Consider the following 15,032-nt stretch of genomic DNA (forward strand, 5'->3'; position numbering starts at 1 on the left):
ATCCAACGATTCTCTGCATCCATAAATCTATTCACAGGCAATATGATTGCTTCAAAGAAAATAAATTATCTTAACTGCAAGAAAACAAGACTTTTTAACCTGTAGACTGAGTTTTAGAATTTTATACATATCCCACATTGCTTCAAAAAAATGGGAGGATATTTTATAAATGGAGCTAAGGTATGAAAGAGCCTTGAGAAATGTAAAGTGTTTTGTAAAGCTTATATAAATGTAAACACCATTATTTTTATGATATGTACTTATGGCTATCCATATTTCTCCTGAAGGTCACAATAGAGATTATGAAAGTTGAGATTTTCATACTTAAAACTTAAAAGCTGAAATCTATTAAGACTGTTGACTACCATGCAATTACAGTTAGTCACGGGCATGTTGGTAAAACAGTAGTGATATATGGATAAAATATATAATGTATAACATCTAATAAATAATATAGAACATACGGTGTATAACATTATATAACAATATAAAATATATATAACAACCCTATTTAATATGTAATATAAAATACATAACAATTACAAAATGATTTTGCTTTTAATTTTTATTTCTTAACTTAACATGAACATAGATTAGTATGTATAGTGCAAGCATACCAGTATGCCATTGGGTAATACCAACACCCTTCCTTTGAAACATTGCTTGACTTTTACCTTGAGAATACTCAGTTAACTTGTGTCTGGATATGCATGCCTAATTCATCAATCATCAAATATTTCTGAAGTCTCTATCATATGCAAGGTTTTGAATTAAGATTCAGAAAGAATTCCAAAGAATTCATGTCCTTGAGATGATTTCAAACCCTCATATACAGCAAACTAACAACTCAAAGCTCAGAAAAGTGCTTTACGGATACACAGTGCCCACAAGAGCTAGAGCATTTCTGATGACTTGGCAGGCCTTGGGAAGGTAACAGAAAGAGAAAAGCAAATTGCAGATGAGGCACTAGAGCAAAGTCACGGAGGCAGAAACAGCAGAAAGTTTGAGCAGCTGTACTCGATGCCATGATGTAGAACTGGGAGCTCACTACTAAAGATCTGGCCAGGAGGTGAAGGGACTGGAACCTGCCACATGATTGACAGGCTGTAGGTAACAGTTTGAGGATTCAAATTCGATCCTTTTTGAGGCATCATCAAAGTCACTGAGCAATGGTGTAACTATAATAATTTTTCCTGTATCCCGTGCTTTTCTCTTTAATTGGAAGTAGTCATGAATTTCACTTGCAGACCCAAACTTATTTCCCCCCAGTCAGAAAGGAAAGTCAGTGTCCCTACTCTCTCCATCTGATACTGGTTGTGCTACTAACCTTGTCAGTGCCTGATATGCTGGGAGGAGCCCTGGGATCACTTTGGCCTTTCACTCCCAATGCTTTCTAACTCCTGTACATCTACTTTGTTAGGTGCCTAATGTCACATGTAAGACTGCTATGTTGCTCCAAATAGATTTTTGTAGTAAGTCTTTGCCTCCTCTGAGTATTTAGCTCCTACCTTCTCTTTGAGTCACAAACATCTGCTGTCCAGCTTTTGACTGGGGGCCTGACACAAAGGGTAGATCTCTATGAGCAATGATGACTTGATATTATTGTCTGTCACTGAGTTGTCACTGCTTTTATGCACCACCTACTGAACTGGAATCACCCACTTTTCACCCCAGGTAATGTCTAGATTAGCTTTTGATATCCAGTTAATTCTCTGCATGTGTAGTGCTTTAATGAATAGGCACTTCTAGGACTCAACTCAACCCCCAGCCTTCCTCACCTATGCACTGCCACCCTAATAGTCCATACCTCACAGCAGTGTCTATTCTTATTGTGTTTGAGTGATCATATATGATATATGATATATATATGATCATACTGACTTCAGATTACTTGTAGTAACATGGGGCAGGAAGAAGTAGTCTGGAATCTGGAATTCTGGCCACTCCTTGGAGCCAGACCAAGTTACACAGAAAAATATTGAGGAGGTGCTCCCAATGACCAGGCCTTACATAGGACCACAGCTAGGACTGTAGTGCCCTCAGTGCCTCCAAAGAAAAGACTTAGAGAAATTTTATGCAGGATCTAGCATACAATATCTCAGTCACCCGTAACAGCCCAGGATGGTCCTCAATGATGCAGTGGCATAAATGGTTAAAAAAAATTTAAACTAGCAACTAGAAAAAAATAAACATGGTTCCCCAGGTAGTAAGGCAAAAATAGAGAGCATCTAGGTGCGTGTGGCTGGTAATCCAGATGTTTGAGACAAAGTAAAAGTGTGATGGTGATGAGGCAGATGAGGATCTATGGTGAGAGCGCTCAGAAAAGGCAGTAGACAGTTGGTTTTGGGGATGAATCAGCTGGAAGGCGGGTCTTAGCCATTTAGCAGGAATTTGAAACATGGTTCACAGCCTTTGAGTCAGGAAGTGGGGTGAGACTAGTGAGAAGGAAAGTTAGAGCCAAGAGAGGGCAGGCGTACAGAGGAGGTTTGGAAAGAGGAATTGAAAAAAGGCATCAGGGCAGAAGTGCATTTCTAAGAACTGGAGCACACAGGGCAGAGAAAATCTCAGGCTCCCAAAGAAGATGGGCATCTGTATTTCAGAAGGGCCTGATGCCAGCAGGCATGGGGAGCTCAGGGGAAGTTGAGCTCATGTGCAGGTGTGAGTTAATATCCAGAAGCAGAGGCAGAACTAGGTCTCTCAGGGTGGGAATCTGGTGAGAAGTGATTTTGGACCAGGAATTAGGGTGGGTCTGTCTTAGACCTGATGAAAGCCGTGTTCTGCTTTTACCAAATTTATGTTGTGATGGAGTTCAGCATAGATGGGGTGAAGACAGGTAGACAACTTGATTATCCAGATCTCAACAAGAGAGGGATGACAATTAAGATGCATTAGATGTTGCTTTATATTTATTATTTCTCTCATCCTCCTCGGAGCCTGCATGAGGTAAATGTTTCCCTCATTTTCTGGATTAGTCTCAGTAAGACTAAATTGCTTAACAGCCAGACAAATATCAGAAAACAGGGCAAACGGGGCTCTGAGCTTTATTTTTGAACATTTGTCCAGTGTGCTGTGTTGGCACTGACTCCGTTCCAGTGTTTCCTTTAAAAGGATTCTTGTTCGCCAGGAAGAATTGGGTCAAATTAGGTAGCATTCTGCATGAAGCTATGGAGTTCAGAGGCCTCCTGACTGAGTCAGAAAGCCTTTGTCAGCAAGTTCTACGGAACCCTGATTAAATGAAAACTACCAAGGCGAGGTCATCCTTTGAAAAATGTCAAATTAGGGCACTGATCATCTTAACATATAAAAGGGGTGCTTCTCTGTGCTGAAGAACACTGTGGGGACAGACCGCTTGGTTGTCAATAAGGGAGGGTCACTAAGACCTCACTCAGCAAGGGGTCACACACAGAGGGAGGAGGGCCTTTGCAAATGAGGACCAACAGCACTTTTTTATGTGTATATTTATATAGATACATACACACACACACATGCACACACACAAACACATATGAACAGATCTGACCAATGGCTTGGCTACTAGCTTTTAAGGTGGACCTAGAGTCTGTCATACAGAGTGAAGTAAGTCAGAAAGAGAAAAACAAATACTATATGCTAACAGATATATATGGAATCTAAAAAAAGAAAAAGTGGTTCTGAAGAACCTAGGGGCAGGACAGGAATAAAGATGCAGACACAGAGAATGGACTTAAGGACACAGGGAGTGGGACGGGTAAGCTGGGATGAAGAGAGTGGCATGGACATATATACACTACCAAACATAAAATAGCTAGTGTGAACCAGGTGCATAGCACAGGGAGATCAGCTCTGTGCTTTGTGACCACCTAGAGGGGTGGGATAGGGAGGGTGGGAGGGAGACGCAAGAGGGAGGAGATATGGGGATATATGTATATGTATAGCTGATTCACTTTGTTATACAGCAGAAACTAACACACCACTGTAAAGCAATTATACTCCAATAAAGATGTTAAAAAAAATAATATATCAAAAAAAAGAAAGAGAATATTAAACTTCTGATGAATTAAAAAAAAGAATTTTAAAAAGGAACTTATTATAGAAATATTCTACCACATAGTAGCAGGGACCAAGTAGAGCTATTCACTTTTTACAACTCTTTTCAAAAGTCGAGCAACATAATCCTGTGTTCAACCCCCTTGACCTTACAGCAGGAAAGTGCACTAATGGTGAAGCCAGCAAAATGTTTTAGACTCAGGCAGTAAAGTTGCAGAGTGTGTTTGTGATTGACTTTGAGTATTATTATTCTTGTCTCTGATGTTGTAGTTTCTATCCGTCATTAGTATCACTTTCTTTAAATACTGTGTGTGATTTTCAAAGCATTATCTTCAAGTGTTACTCTATTTAGTCTTTGTACATATTTTCCCCATGAGGGATCTTAAATAATTTAATATACATAGGCCAGATGTCTATATTTTCTCTCTCACCTGCATGACAGCAGAACCTTGGCACCTCTGTCAGATATTTCTGAGAATCCCTGGGTACTCAGACTTCCACAGTGCCCTTGTGGCCATGTCTCATTGCCTCCTTCCTGTTCCGATGATGGCACTTTGCCTTGTGCTAGTCACAAGGCAGTGCTCTTTTGCTGTTCTGATCCTGGACCGTGAATAGGGTCCTCTTCAAATCTGTTAGCAGCTGCTTCTCTTGGGGCTCACAAGCCCTCACCTACTGCTCTGGGTTCCCATGTCGCTCAGACAGAGAAAGCCACCTCCTGCAGAACAGAAAGACAATCTCTAGCCCAGCCACGCTTAGGATTGATTACCTTTTCCTTCCCAGATGCCTTTGATGGATTCAAAAAAGACGTAAGAGTCCAGATTGAGGTATGTGTCTTTAGCTCACTTCACCAAATACCAGTCATGCCGCAAATAATGTGAGGATATTTGCTGTTCAAATTTTGGTGGCCCCAAACAAAAACCATTTTCTCCAAAACACTATATTTTTCTCACTAGAAACTGTAAAGACAGTTTTCCTCTGAAAGGATTTCAAAGTTTCATCTCCTTGGGCACTCTGTGTCAAGGTATAAATCCATAGGAATGTGGAAATGGGCTTTATGCTTCACTAGGAATTTGTATACATTGTCATCTTACTGTAACTAGAGATCAAATTCTAGGTCCACAGCTGGTTTTTGGTGAGATTCTTTCTTTCTCTCCAGGCTACAGAGTTTGGGGCATCTTCTTTCCACAACTATAACACTGTGTTTTTGTTTGTTTGTTTGTTTTAGATGTCTGAACCTATGAATATAATTGGGTCATAAAAAGGCTATACTTTCCCAGCAAAGGGGCTTTAGTTGCTGAATCCTCAGAATGAGAATATGAATCTTTTAAAGAAAGTGTTTAATTGCCATTCAGTGTGAGGAAACACAATAAAAATAGTGATATGTGAGAAAATAACAGAACTCCTACAAAGTGTTTTAGCAATAGCCCTTATCCTGTGCCCCTTTTCTTTAGGAAGCCCCAATGCCTCTTGCTGTCATTCTTTAAATTCTGAAGGTACTTCTTGTTGCTTCCTACCTTCCTCTTACTATCCACCACTGTCCAACACACGCATTGCTCCTTCTGTGATTTTATTTCCTGCTATTGGAGAACAGCACACATCATCTATGATGGATGACCTGTTTAAATATCCCTTAACCATAAATGGGTCATTTACCTTCTGAGTAACTTCCAATTGGTAACTCCCTTTTCATTCTATAACCTCTCACATTTGCTTTGTAAGGGCAGTCACCTTGTGTCATTTATTATACAGGACACTATCCCATAAAAGCCTCTATTTTGGTGTAAATCATATCTGATAGGGACCACAATGAAACAGGCATCAAAAGCTGTAAGACCGCAGATGTTGGGGGTTTATGTGTAACGGGCAAAAAGTTTGGATTTCTTATAATGATACATGCAAAAAGTAACTTTGCTTTTTTTTTTTTTAATAACTGAAATTAATTTGGATCATGGACCTGCATTTTACTCAATTAGCAGGGTTTCCTTGGTCCAGTTAGGATCGTTAGTCAGTGTGGGATTACCTCCTTTCTCCCGAGGCCATGTCAGGAATCCCGGTCAAGAGTCTTCATCGTCAGCCCAGGCTGGTATCAGTTAACAGAGTTTGCACTTTCTTTTCATTTGTTTGTTTTGTCATCAGCATCAATCCCAACAGACATCCATCCAAAATGTCCATTCTTTCCATGCTTAAGTCACTGGCCCATACAAGTCACTTAGCATCCTCTTTATCCTGACCACAGGCCCTCCAGATCTACTGACTTTTTCTCACTAACTCCAGTCTTTGGTCAAGGAAAGTTCTGTAGGCTGTGGAATGATTGGTGGGGCACTCTGTCAAGCCTTGCTTGTCTAGGCACGTCACAGCCGTTTCCTGCTATTTCATACCACGTGAGACTGACTGTAAGGCTTGGCATCTCCCAGAGATGGAGGCACTGATTCTGTTGGCTTTAAGATCCCCAGATACCAGGCTTGGAGGCAAAGTAGTACAAGGAATAGGATCCAAAGCTCCTTTTCAAAGGCTCACATCAACATCTAAATCTCCTACTTTTGTTTGTGACTCCTTTTCTTTATATTTATTTGTTTGTTTATTTATTATTTTTAAATTAATCTATAGTTAATATACAACATTGTGTTCATTTCTGCTGTACAGCAAAGTGATTCACTTATACATATATATATATATATTCTTTTCAAAATTCTATTCCTTTATGGTTTCTCATGGGATATTGAATATAGTTCCCTGTGCTATACAGGAGGACCTTGTTGTTTATCCATTCTATATATAATGGTTTGCATCTGCTAACCCCAAACTCCCAATCCATCCCTCTCCCACCCTCCTGCCCCCTTGGCAACCACAGTGACTCCTTTTCTTTAATACCTGTCTCCTGTCCCTATTCATATTTGTTAATTTAAGAAAGATTGTAAGAAAAATTGATTCAAACCAATCATAGATTTTTCTATGACCATGGCTTATGATATAAGCTTTACATCTTGCATTCTACTGAGCAGTAGCGTTTAATATTTAAAGCCAAGATTTTGAAGTTAAAAAAGATTGCTCTTAAATTATCCATGCTGTGAGTTTTAAAAGTCCATTTCAAAACGCAAAACACTTCATTTCTGTTTAAATAATCTTCCCCTGAGGCAAAAAGTGCCTGATATCTAGTTTTCATGGTGAGGAGGGTTTTCACGTTAAAAAGGATCACAGGGGGAGAAAAACAACACAGTTTTTTCATGTTTCAAAACACATCCCATCACACAAGGGCAGGACAATTGCAGTAATTACAGAAAGTGAGGACTACATCATGGTGACTTAATGTTTCCAGATAAAGACATTCCATAAAATCAACATCTATGGCCATTATCATTTCTCACAGAAAAACACATTTTGTTATAAAAACACAGAAAGGTCATAACTAAAAATAAATGGCAGTTCTTTCTTTATGGGTGATATGGAACATTTTGGGAGAAAAAAAGTGCCATATTTCCCTATTTATACCATTTATCCACATCCAGAGGGGTGGAATACAACTTTATCATGGGATGTCACAGACCCTGAAGGAATCACTGTCTCTACTCAAAAGTCAGGTAAAACTTAAATGCTGCCATATTGCTGAGTAGAGTTTTTTGAAGAAGACTTCCTAGAATCTGCACTTTTAAGAATTGAGTGGGCTTAGATAAAAAGAACATAAGCTTTGGACTAAAAAATATACACATATTTGAATGCAGGCATTTGTCCAAGTTTCTGAGCCTCAATTTACTTATTTGAAAACTCGGAAGAATACTAACTCTACATTTAAGTAATATTGATCTTTTAAAATGAGGTGAAGCATGAAAAACACCCAGCACATGGTAAAGCTTCAGTTAATATTAATTTATATCCATTTCACTCTAAATTATAAACCAATGGAGGAAACATATATGTCATTTTATGTAACAACTGGATATTTTTACCATGCTCTATATACTCCCCTTTCTCAAAACATTCAGGTTTAGATCACTAGATCAAATACATCTTCTTTATAGGCAAGCAAGAGACAGTTGCTGATGTTGGAGAGAATAAAATGGCTAGAGGAACTAGAGGGATGTATGGTTTAGCTTAGGCTAAGCTCTGCTGTGATAGAATATGACACCCCAGTCTCTTATTTTTGCTCATGCTACACGCCCATCATGAATTTGCTTCAGTTCTGTTCCTTATCATCTTCTTTCTGGGACTAAAGAAGCAGCCGCCATCTGGGGAATCCTGATCTCTTGGCTGAGGGAAAAATGCAGAAGGCAGAGCCACATGAAGGCTCTTAAAGCTTCTGCTTGGGAGTGGCATATGTCCCAATTCATTGGCCACAGTAAGTTACGTAGCCAAGCCTGATGTCATTGGGTTGGGAAGAAAAAAATCCTGCAGTAGGGGGAGGTAACAAATATGGCGAACAGTAACACAGTCTAACAAAGTGGGCACAAGTAAATGCATGTAAAGAAGACAAGATATAAACAATAGAGAACAGTGGGCGGTACTGATAGCTATCTACTCAGCTCCAATTTATTTGCTGCCACGCAGGATTGTGGACCCAGTGTTGTCAGATATAGTTTTCCAAAAGAAGCTGAGGACTGGGGACTTTTGTCTATTCATAGTTCTCTGAGCCAAATCCAGCTCCTGGACGAGTCCAAGCCCCCTAGAGCTCTAATACCAGGTGTAATAAGTATATGCCAGGGCTGGAAGGAATGGATACCCACTGTCGCTAAACACACCAAATTTTCAAGACAGGCTGGGGATCTGGAATTTTATGTAAAAGCTTTATATTTCCTATCTATCATCAATAGATTCAAGTGTTTTAAAAACACAATGCCAGACTCACAAAACATGGTTTTTGCAAAATCTGGCTCACTGACCACAGTTTCTGAATAATGATGGTGCTGTAGCTTGGGATCCCTCCACTGTCCTGAATAGGCAGCTTCTGAGAGGGGGTAATCAAGCAAGGTGTCAGATTGCTACATGATAAATGAGTAGGCCGTTTTCTTTTTCCATTGTCTGGGAATGCCAGCTTCTAGGGACCTCATTTTTGTGTGACTGACATGTCTAGAGTGTTTAGGTAGAAAGTGAAGGATTTGTTCCACCACACAAAACATTTAAAGTGATAGAATTAATAAAAATGAACAATGATCAACTGGTATTTTAAGTTATTTCTAAATTTGAATTTGTAAATGTTCATAAAGCCATAATACAATGGAAATCTTTAAAATTTTGCAATTAAAAAGATGGCTGGCATCATTATTAATGCAATTTTATATTTAATGTACCATAAAAATCATGGCAGAGAGGTATATTAACTGGATGTAAAACTCATGCTATCAAACAATTGACATTAAACAGAGACTCATAGCCATAATAAGAAATCACTCACAGTAAATTAAAATGAGCTAATTGAACTTCATTTTTCCTTTTATATCTAAAAAGAATTTGCATTTTGTGTCTTGAGCACATGGAGGTAAAGACCTCCCCTCCTCCATATCTTTCCGTTAGATATCCTAGTCCTTGCTGTCATCTAGAATTAGGACCCCAAAGGCCACATTTAAGGCGTATGAACATTTAGGTAAAGGGAAGATACGGCATTCTATCTATCTTTGTATCTTCATCACCTAGCAGACTATGTGACACAAAAACAGGTGCTCAGTATCCTATTAAATGAATTAATATTCAGGATAATGTAGATATTTCTATCAAAACAATTGCCCCCCCCCCCATTTAATATGCTAATTATTTAGCAACATAGATCCTGGAGAACAGGAATGCAAGTTTATTTTACTTTACTATTATTATATTTGAATCACTTGGCCTGAATGAATGACTGGATTACTTAGAGAGAAAGATTTTAGCCACATCCTTAAGAGAAGGATTTTAGGTCTACTTATCTATCTATCTATCTATCTATCTATCTATCTATCTATCTATCATCTATCTATTGTTTTATTTATCTGCCTGTCTACCTGTCTGTCCGTATCCTTATGTGTAATAGGCATAATAAAAGTAACAGATGCCTGTACAGTTTTTTCCCGTATCCCATCATCTTTTCCATATCTCATAGTAATTCTTTGAGGTGGATATTAACAATTTTAATTTTACAGTTATAAATGAGGATATTAAAGTTCAAAGAAACAAAGTCACTGGCTGAGGTAAACGTATCTTTTAATTGAAAATACAGGTCAACAGATCCCTAATTCTATTTTCCTTCCATTATACCTTGCATTCAGTTTAGTTCTACCTACTGGATCCCTGATATATGATTTTATAAGCATACGCTCTTTAACCAGTAACCAAATAAATGTGAAGCATTGCTTATCCACATGAACATATAAACTCCAAGGGAATATATCCTTTCAAGAAAGATATAAGCGAATAGAGTATCTGTATATATCAGGTTTCCTTTTTTCTATATAGATCCTATTGGTTTCAAAGATCTTGGATCATTTTTGGCATTCCCAGCTATAGCTTGCTTCAGAGACTGTCACATAGTCAGTCAAATGTCCCTTTAACTTCCAACATGAACTCAGGAGAACAGCTTCCTACTGAAACAGAAAAAGAAAATCTATGTCTTCCTCACACACAGTCCCTCTCAATGGCTGTAGAATCTGCCCACTCCCGGGGCATCTTGCCTCCACCACCATGGTGGCAGTGATGTTCCCATGGCTGCAGAGGAGAGCAGGGGCCACCCCACTCAGCATCTGTGTAGTGTCTGTAGCTATTAGCTTTAGCTTACTCTGTCATTTAGCAGGAAACGCAAGTGCCTTACTTCTACCAACTTTATTTGCCAGCTGTAAGCCATTCAGGTTTCTAAACCAACAGACTTCTTTTCATATTTATATTTTTATAATTATGAAATATTTCAGATATAGACAAAATAAAAATAATATATTTGACATCCCTATACCCACAACCAAGCTTTACCAAATTTAACTTTTGTCACAATTATTTCAGTTAAAAAAGAACCCCTAAACAAAAACTCTCCCAAATTTTATTTCACTCCCCTCCATAACCTTCCCAGAGGTAATCTTCTATCCCGAATTTTGTATAGGTCATTTCCATAGATATTTATGTACTTTTATTCATAGCTTATATTCATAAAAATAGCAAGGCATTGCTCTACATGTTTTATAAAATATTATAAAATGTTTATTTTCTACATGCACGCTTTTTGTTCAGTACTCTTTATCCATATTGGTACACATAGCACAAGTTTATTTTAAATCATTGCATAGGATTCAGTAGAATGAATATACAAGAGACTATTTGTCAATATTCTGTTTATGGACATTTAGGGTATTTTTTTTCTTTTCTTTTTTTCCCCTTTCCTTTTTTTTTGTTTTTTTTTTTTCCTTTTCTTCTTTTAGCTCATATTTCAAACAAAGTTACAGGAGCAGCTTCTTGTGCACGTATACAAGAATTTTCTAATGTACATGAATTAGAAGTAGAATTGCTGTATTAAAAATACACATACCTTCAACTTTACTAAATATTGCCAAATTACCCTCCACATGGATGCTATAGATGTAACTTTCTCCCAACAGTGTGTGAAACAGCACACTGTTTCACAATCTCAGTAATTATCAGACTTCTTAGTTTGTTCACTATGTCGGATGCACAATCATATCCCATTAGTGAGTTTGGACATCTTCTTATGTTTATTTCCCATTTAGGCTTCCTCTTTAGTGAATTGTTTATTCATACCTCTGTGCAATTTGGGGGCGATAATCTCTTATATTGACTTCAAGGGGCTCTTTATATATTCAGGACATAAATTCTTTAAGAGTTTATATGAGTTACCAATAGTCTTCTCAGGCTTTAATTTTTTTTCTTTTTCTGAGAGAGAAGTTTCTAATTCTAATGCTATGAATTTCTAGCATTTGTTTGTTTGATATTTTGCTTCTTATTTAAGAAATCTTTTCGTTTTGAGTTAATAAAGATTTTTCTCTTATTCTTCATTATCCACTTTAAGTTTCATATTAGGTCAATAACTTACTGCAATTTAATTTCGTGTATAGTATAAGAATAAACACGTTTTTTGTTTCGCTTCCCTTCCTTTCTTATTTTGATAACCAGTTGTTCCAACACCTTTAATTTTGTTTAGAATTTTTGTATCTGTGTTCATAAACAATATTGGATGGTATTTTCCTTTCTCCTACTGTCTTTGTCAGGTTTTGATATCAGGTTTATACTAGCTGGTTAAATGAATTACAGAGTTTCTCTCTTTATTTCTACTTTTTGCCATAATTTATGTAAGATTGGTAGAGATTGCCTGTAAAACCATGTAGCATTGTTGGCAACTTTTGAGGGAAGGCTATTTGGGGAGAAATGAACAGTTTTCAACTATTGATTCAGTTGTTTGAATTGTCATTAGTAAGTCAGGTTTTTAGTTTATTCTCATGTCACTCATATTCAGAGGTAAATGTAGAAATTTACTGAGTATTCTCTTATGATTTATTAAATCACTATGTCTTTAGTTTTGAGCCTTTCATTTCTAATATTGTTTACTTGTACCTTTGGGTTCCTTGACATATGATCAGAGTTCTGTCTATTTTATTACTTTTTTTTTTTTTTTAAGAATCAGCCATTGGTTTTATTAATTGTTTGTTGACATTCTAGTTCATTATTCTCTTCACTGTAATTGCCTAGTTCATTTTTAGAAATTTCATCAGTTTTCTCTGTTTTTCCCAGTTTTTGAGTTGCAAGCATAGTTAATTTACAGTTTATGATTTTCTAATGCAAGAATTTATAGCTACACATTTTCTTCTCAACTTCAGTTATATTCTACAAGATTTAATTCCACAAATTTATTTTATAATATTTAATTGTTTTAAGATTTGTATATATTTTAATTTTCTAATTTTCTAACTTTGGATATGACTTCTGTTTTCAGAAACTGCTATTTAGAAGCAGTTTTATTTTGTAAAATTTCCAAGTGTATTTTTTCTAGTTAATTTTCTACTATTATTTTCAGTTTAATTACATGCAGTTAATGAATGCAACTTGTTTGATATCAATTCTTTAGCGATGAGATTTTTCTGTAGTAATTTTTTTGCAAATAAGTTGTTTTAGTCAATTTTTTGCAAATAAATAATTTTTAACACATTAATAACTTTTAAAAAACAATGGTTGCCGATTTCTATTTTTTTCTGCAATGTTTGCTTTATACATTTTGAGGCTCTAATATATATTAGTTGTATCTAAGTTTAAACTTATAATTTTGGCAATTATTTTCTTGACATTATTATTGACCCTCTTTCACCCTATTATCTTTTGCTTTAAAACAAATTTTGCCTGATGTTATTGTTGCTAAAACCACTAATTACTTTTTATTAGTATATGCCCGATCTATATTTTTCCATTCATTTACTTTTGATTTGTATATATTCTTGAGATTTTTAGTGCCTTTTGTAAATAGCACATAGCAATTATACAGTTGTGTGGATATAAGATAAGCTTTGTTGTGGTGTTGTTTATAAAAGTAAGCTTATTTCATATACATGTATTATGATTTCTCACATATTTGGATTAATTTCAACTATCTTGAGTTTTTTATTGTTGTTTCTTTTTATCCACTTTCTCACTTTCTAATGTGCATGGATCATTCTTTAATCCCTATTTAGTGAATAAAATTTTGTAGAATATTATCTGGAAAAGTCAACTGTAATAATTATCAATATTGACTCATTCTCCATTCTCTATTCTTTGTAGAAATATTAGAATCATTTGGATCCATGATTCTTCATTTCTTTTTTATATTTTCTATCTCATTTCATTTAAAATCTTCCAGTTTCCTAATTCAGCTGTGTCTAGTAAGATGTTTATATCACACTTTTAAGTTTCTTATTTTAGGAAGTGTAATACAATTTCCACAAATTGTATTTCGTTTTTTAATTTAAATCAGCCTTTCATGTTCACATTGTCTTGCTTTTTCCATATTTTCAATTCCTTACTCTATATATAATACATTTAAATCTACTTATTTTATAGACTTGATTTTATTGCTAAAAATAAAACCATATGATCATCTCACCAGATGCAGAAAAACATTTCACAAAATAATTCAACACCCACCCAGGATACAAATCTACCAATAAAATAGTATTTTCTCAAACTTTAGGGGATCTTAAAAAAATTATTTTATTGAAGTATAGTTAATTTAAAATGTTGTATTAGTTTCTGGTGTACAGCAAAGTGAGTCAGAAATATATATTCTTTTTCATATTCTTTTTTATTATGGTTTATTACAGGATATTGAATATAGTTCCCTGTGCTATACAGTGAGACCTTGTTGTTTATCTATTTTATATATAGTAGTGTGTATCTGCTAATCCCAAACTCCTGATTTATCCCTCCCCCACCCCCTTTCCCCTTTGGTAATCTTAAGTTTGTTTTCCGTATCTGTGAGTCTGTTTCTGTTTTGTAAATAAGTTCATTTGTGTCATATTTTAGATTCCCCATATAGGTGATATCATATGGTATTTGTCTTTCTCTTTCTGACTTACTTCACTTAGTATATATGGTCAATTGATTTTTGACAAATATGCCAAAGTAATTCAATGGGGAAGAATAGTCTTTTAAACAAATGGTGCTGTAATGATTAGATAGTCATATGAAAACAATAAAAAAACAAAGCAAAACCTTGAACCTTACTTCACACCATATTAAAAAATTAACTCAAAATAGATCATTGACCTAAATATAAGAGATAAACCCAAAAAACTCTTAAAAGAAATCTTAGGATAAAATCTTCATAACTTAGGATTAAGCAAAAAATTTTAAGATGGGAACAAAAAAAATGAACCATAAAATAGAAATGTGATAAATTGAGCTCCACCAAAATGTTAAACTTTTGTTCTTTGAGAGACACTGTGAGGAAAATAAAGAGGCAAGCCACCTACTGGAGAAAATGTATTTCTGATAAAATATTTTGACCTAGAAAATATAAAGAATACTTGCAACTCAAACAAATTTATTTCAAAAGAGGCAAAATTTTTGTACAG

The 15,032-nt window shown here is 35.8% G+C and overlaps 1 protein-coding gene across 1 annotated transcript in view; it reads left to right on the plus strand.

Annotated features, from left to right (window-relative positions):
- KCNH7 (potassium voltage-gated channel subfamily H member 7) overlaps positions 1-15,032 on the plus strand; it is a 445,052-nt gene that overhangs the window by 94,403 nt on the left and 335,617 nt on the right. The window lies entirely within an intron of this gene.

The sequence above is a fragment of the Eschrichtius robustus genome, chromosome 5, assembly GCF_028021215.1.
Source record: "Eschrichtius robustus isolate mEscRob2 chromosome 5, mEscRob2.pri, whole genome shotgun sequence".
Taxonomy (NCBI): Eukaryota; Metazoa; Chordata; class Mammalia; order Artiodactyla; family Eschrichtiidae; genus Eschrichtius; species Eschrichtius robustus.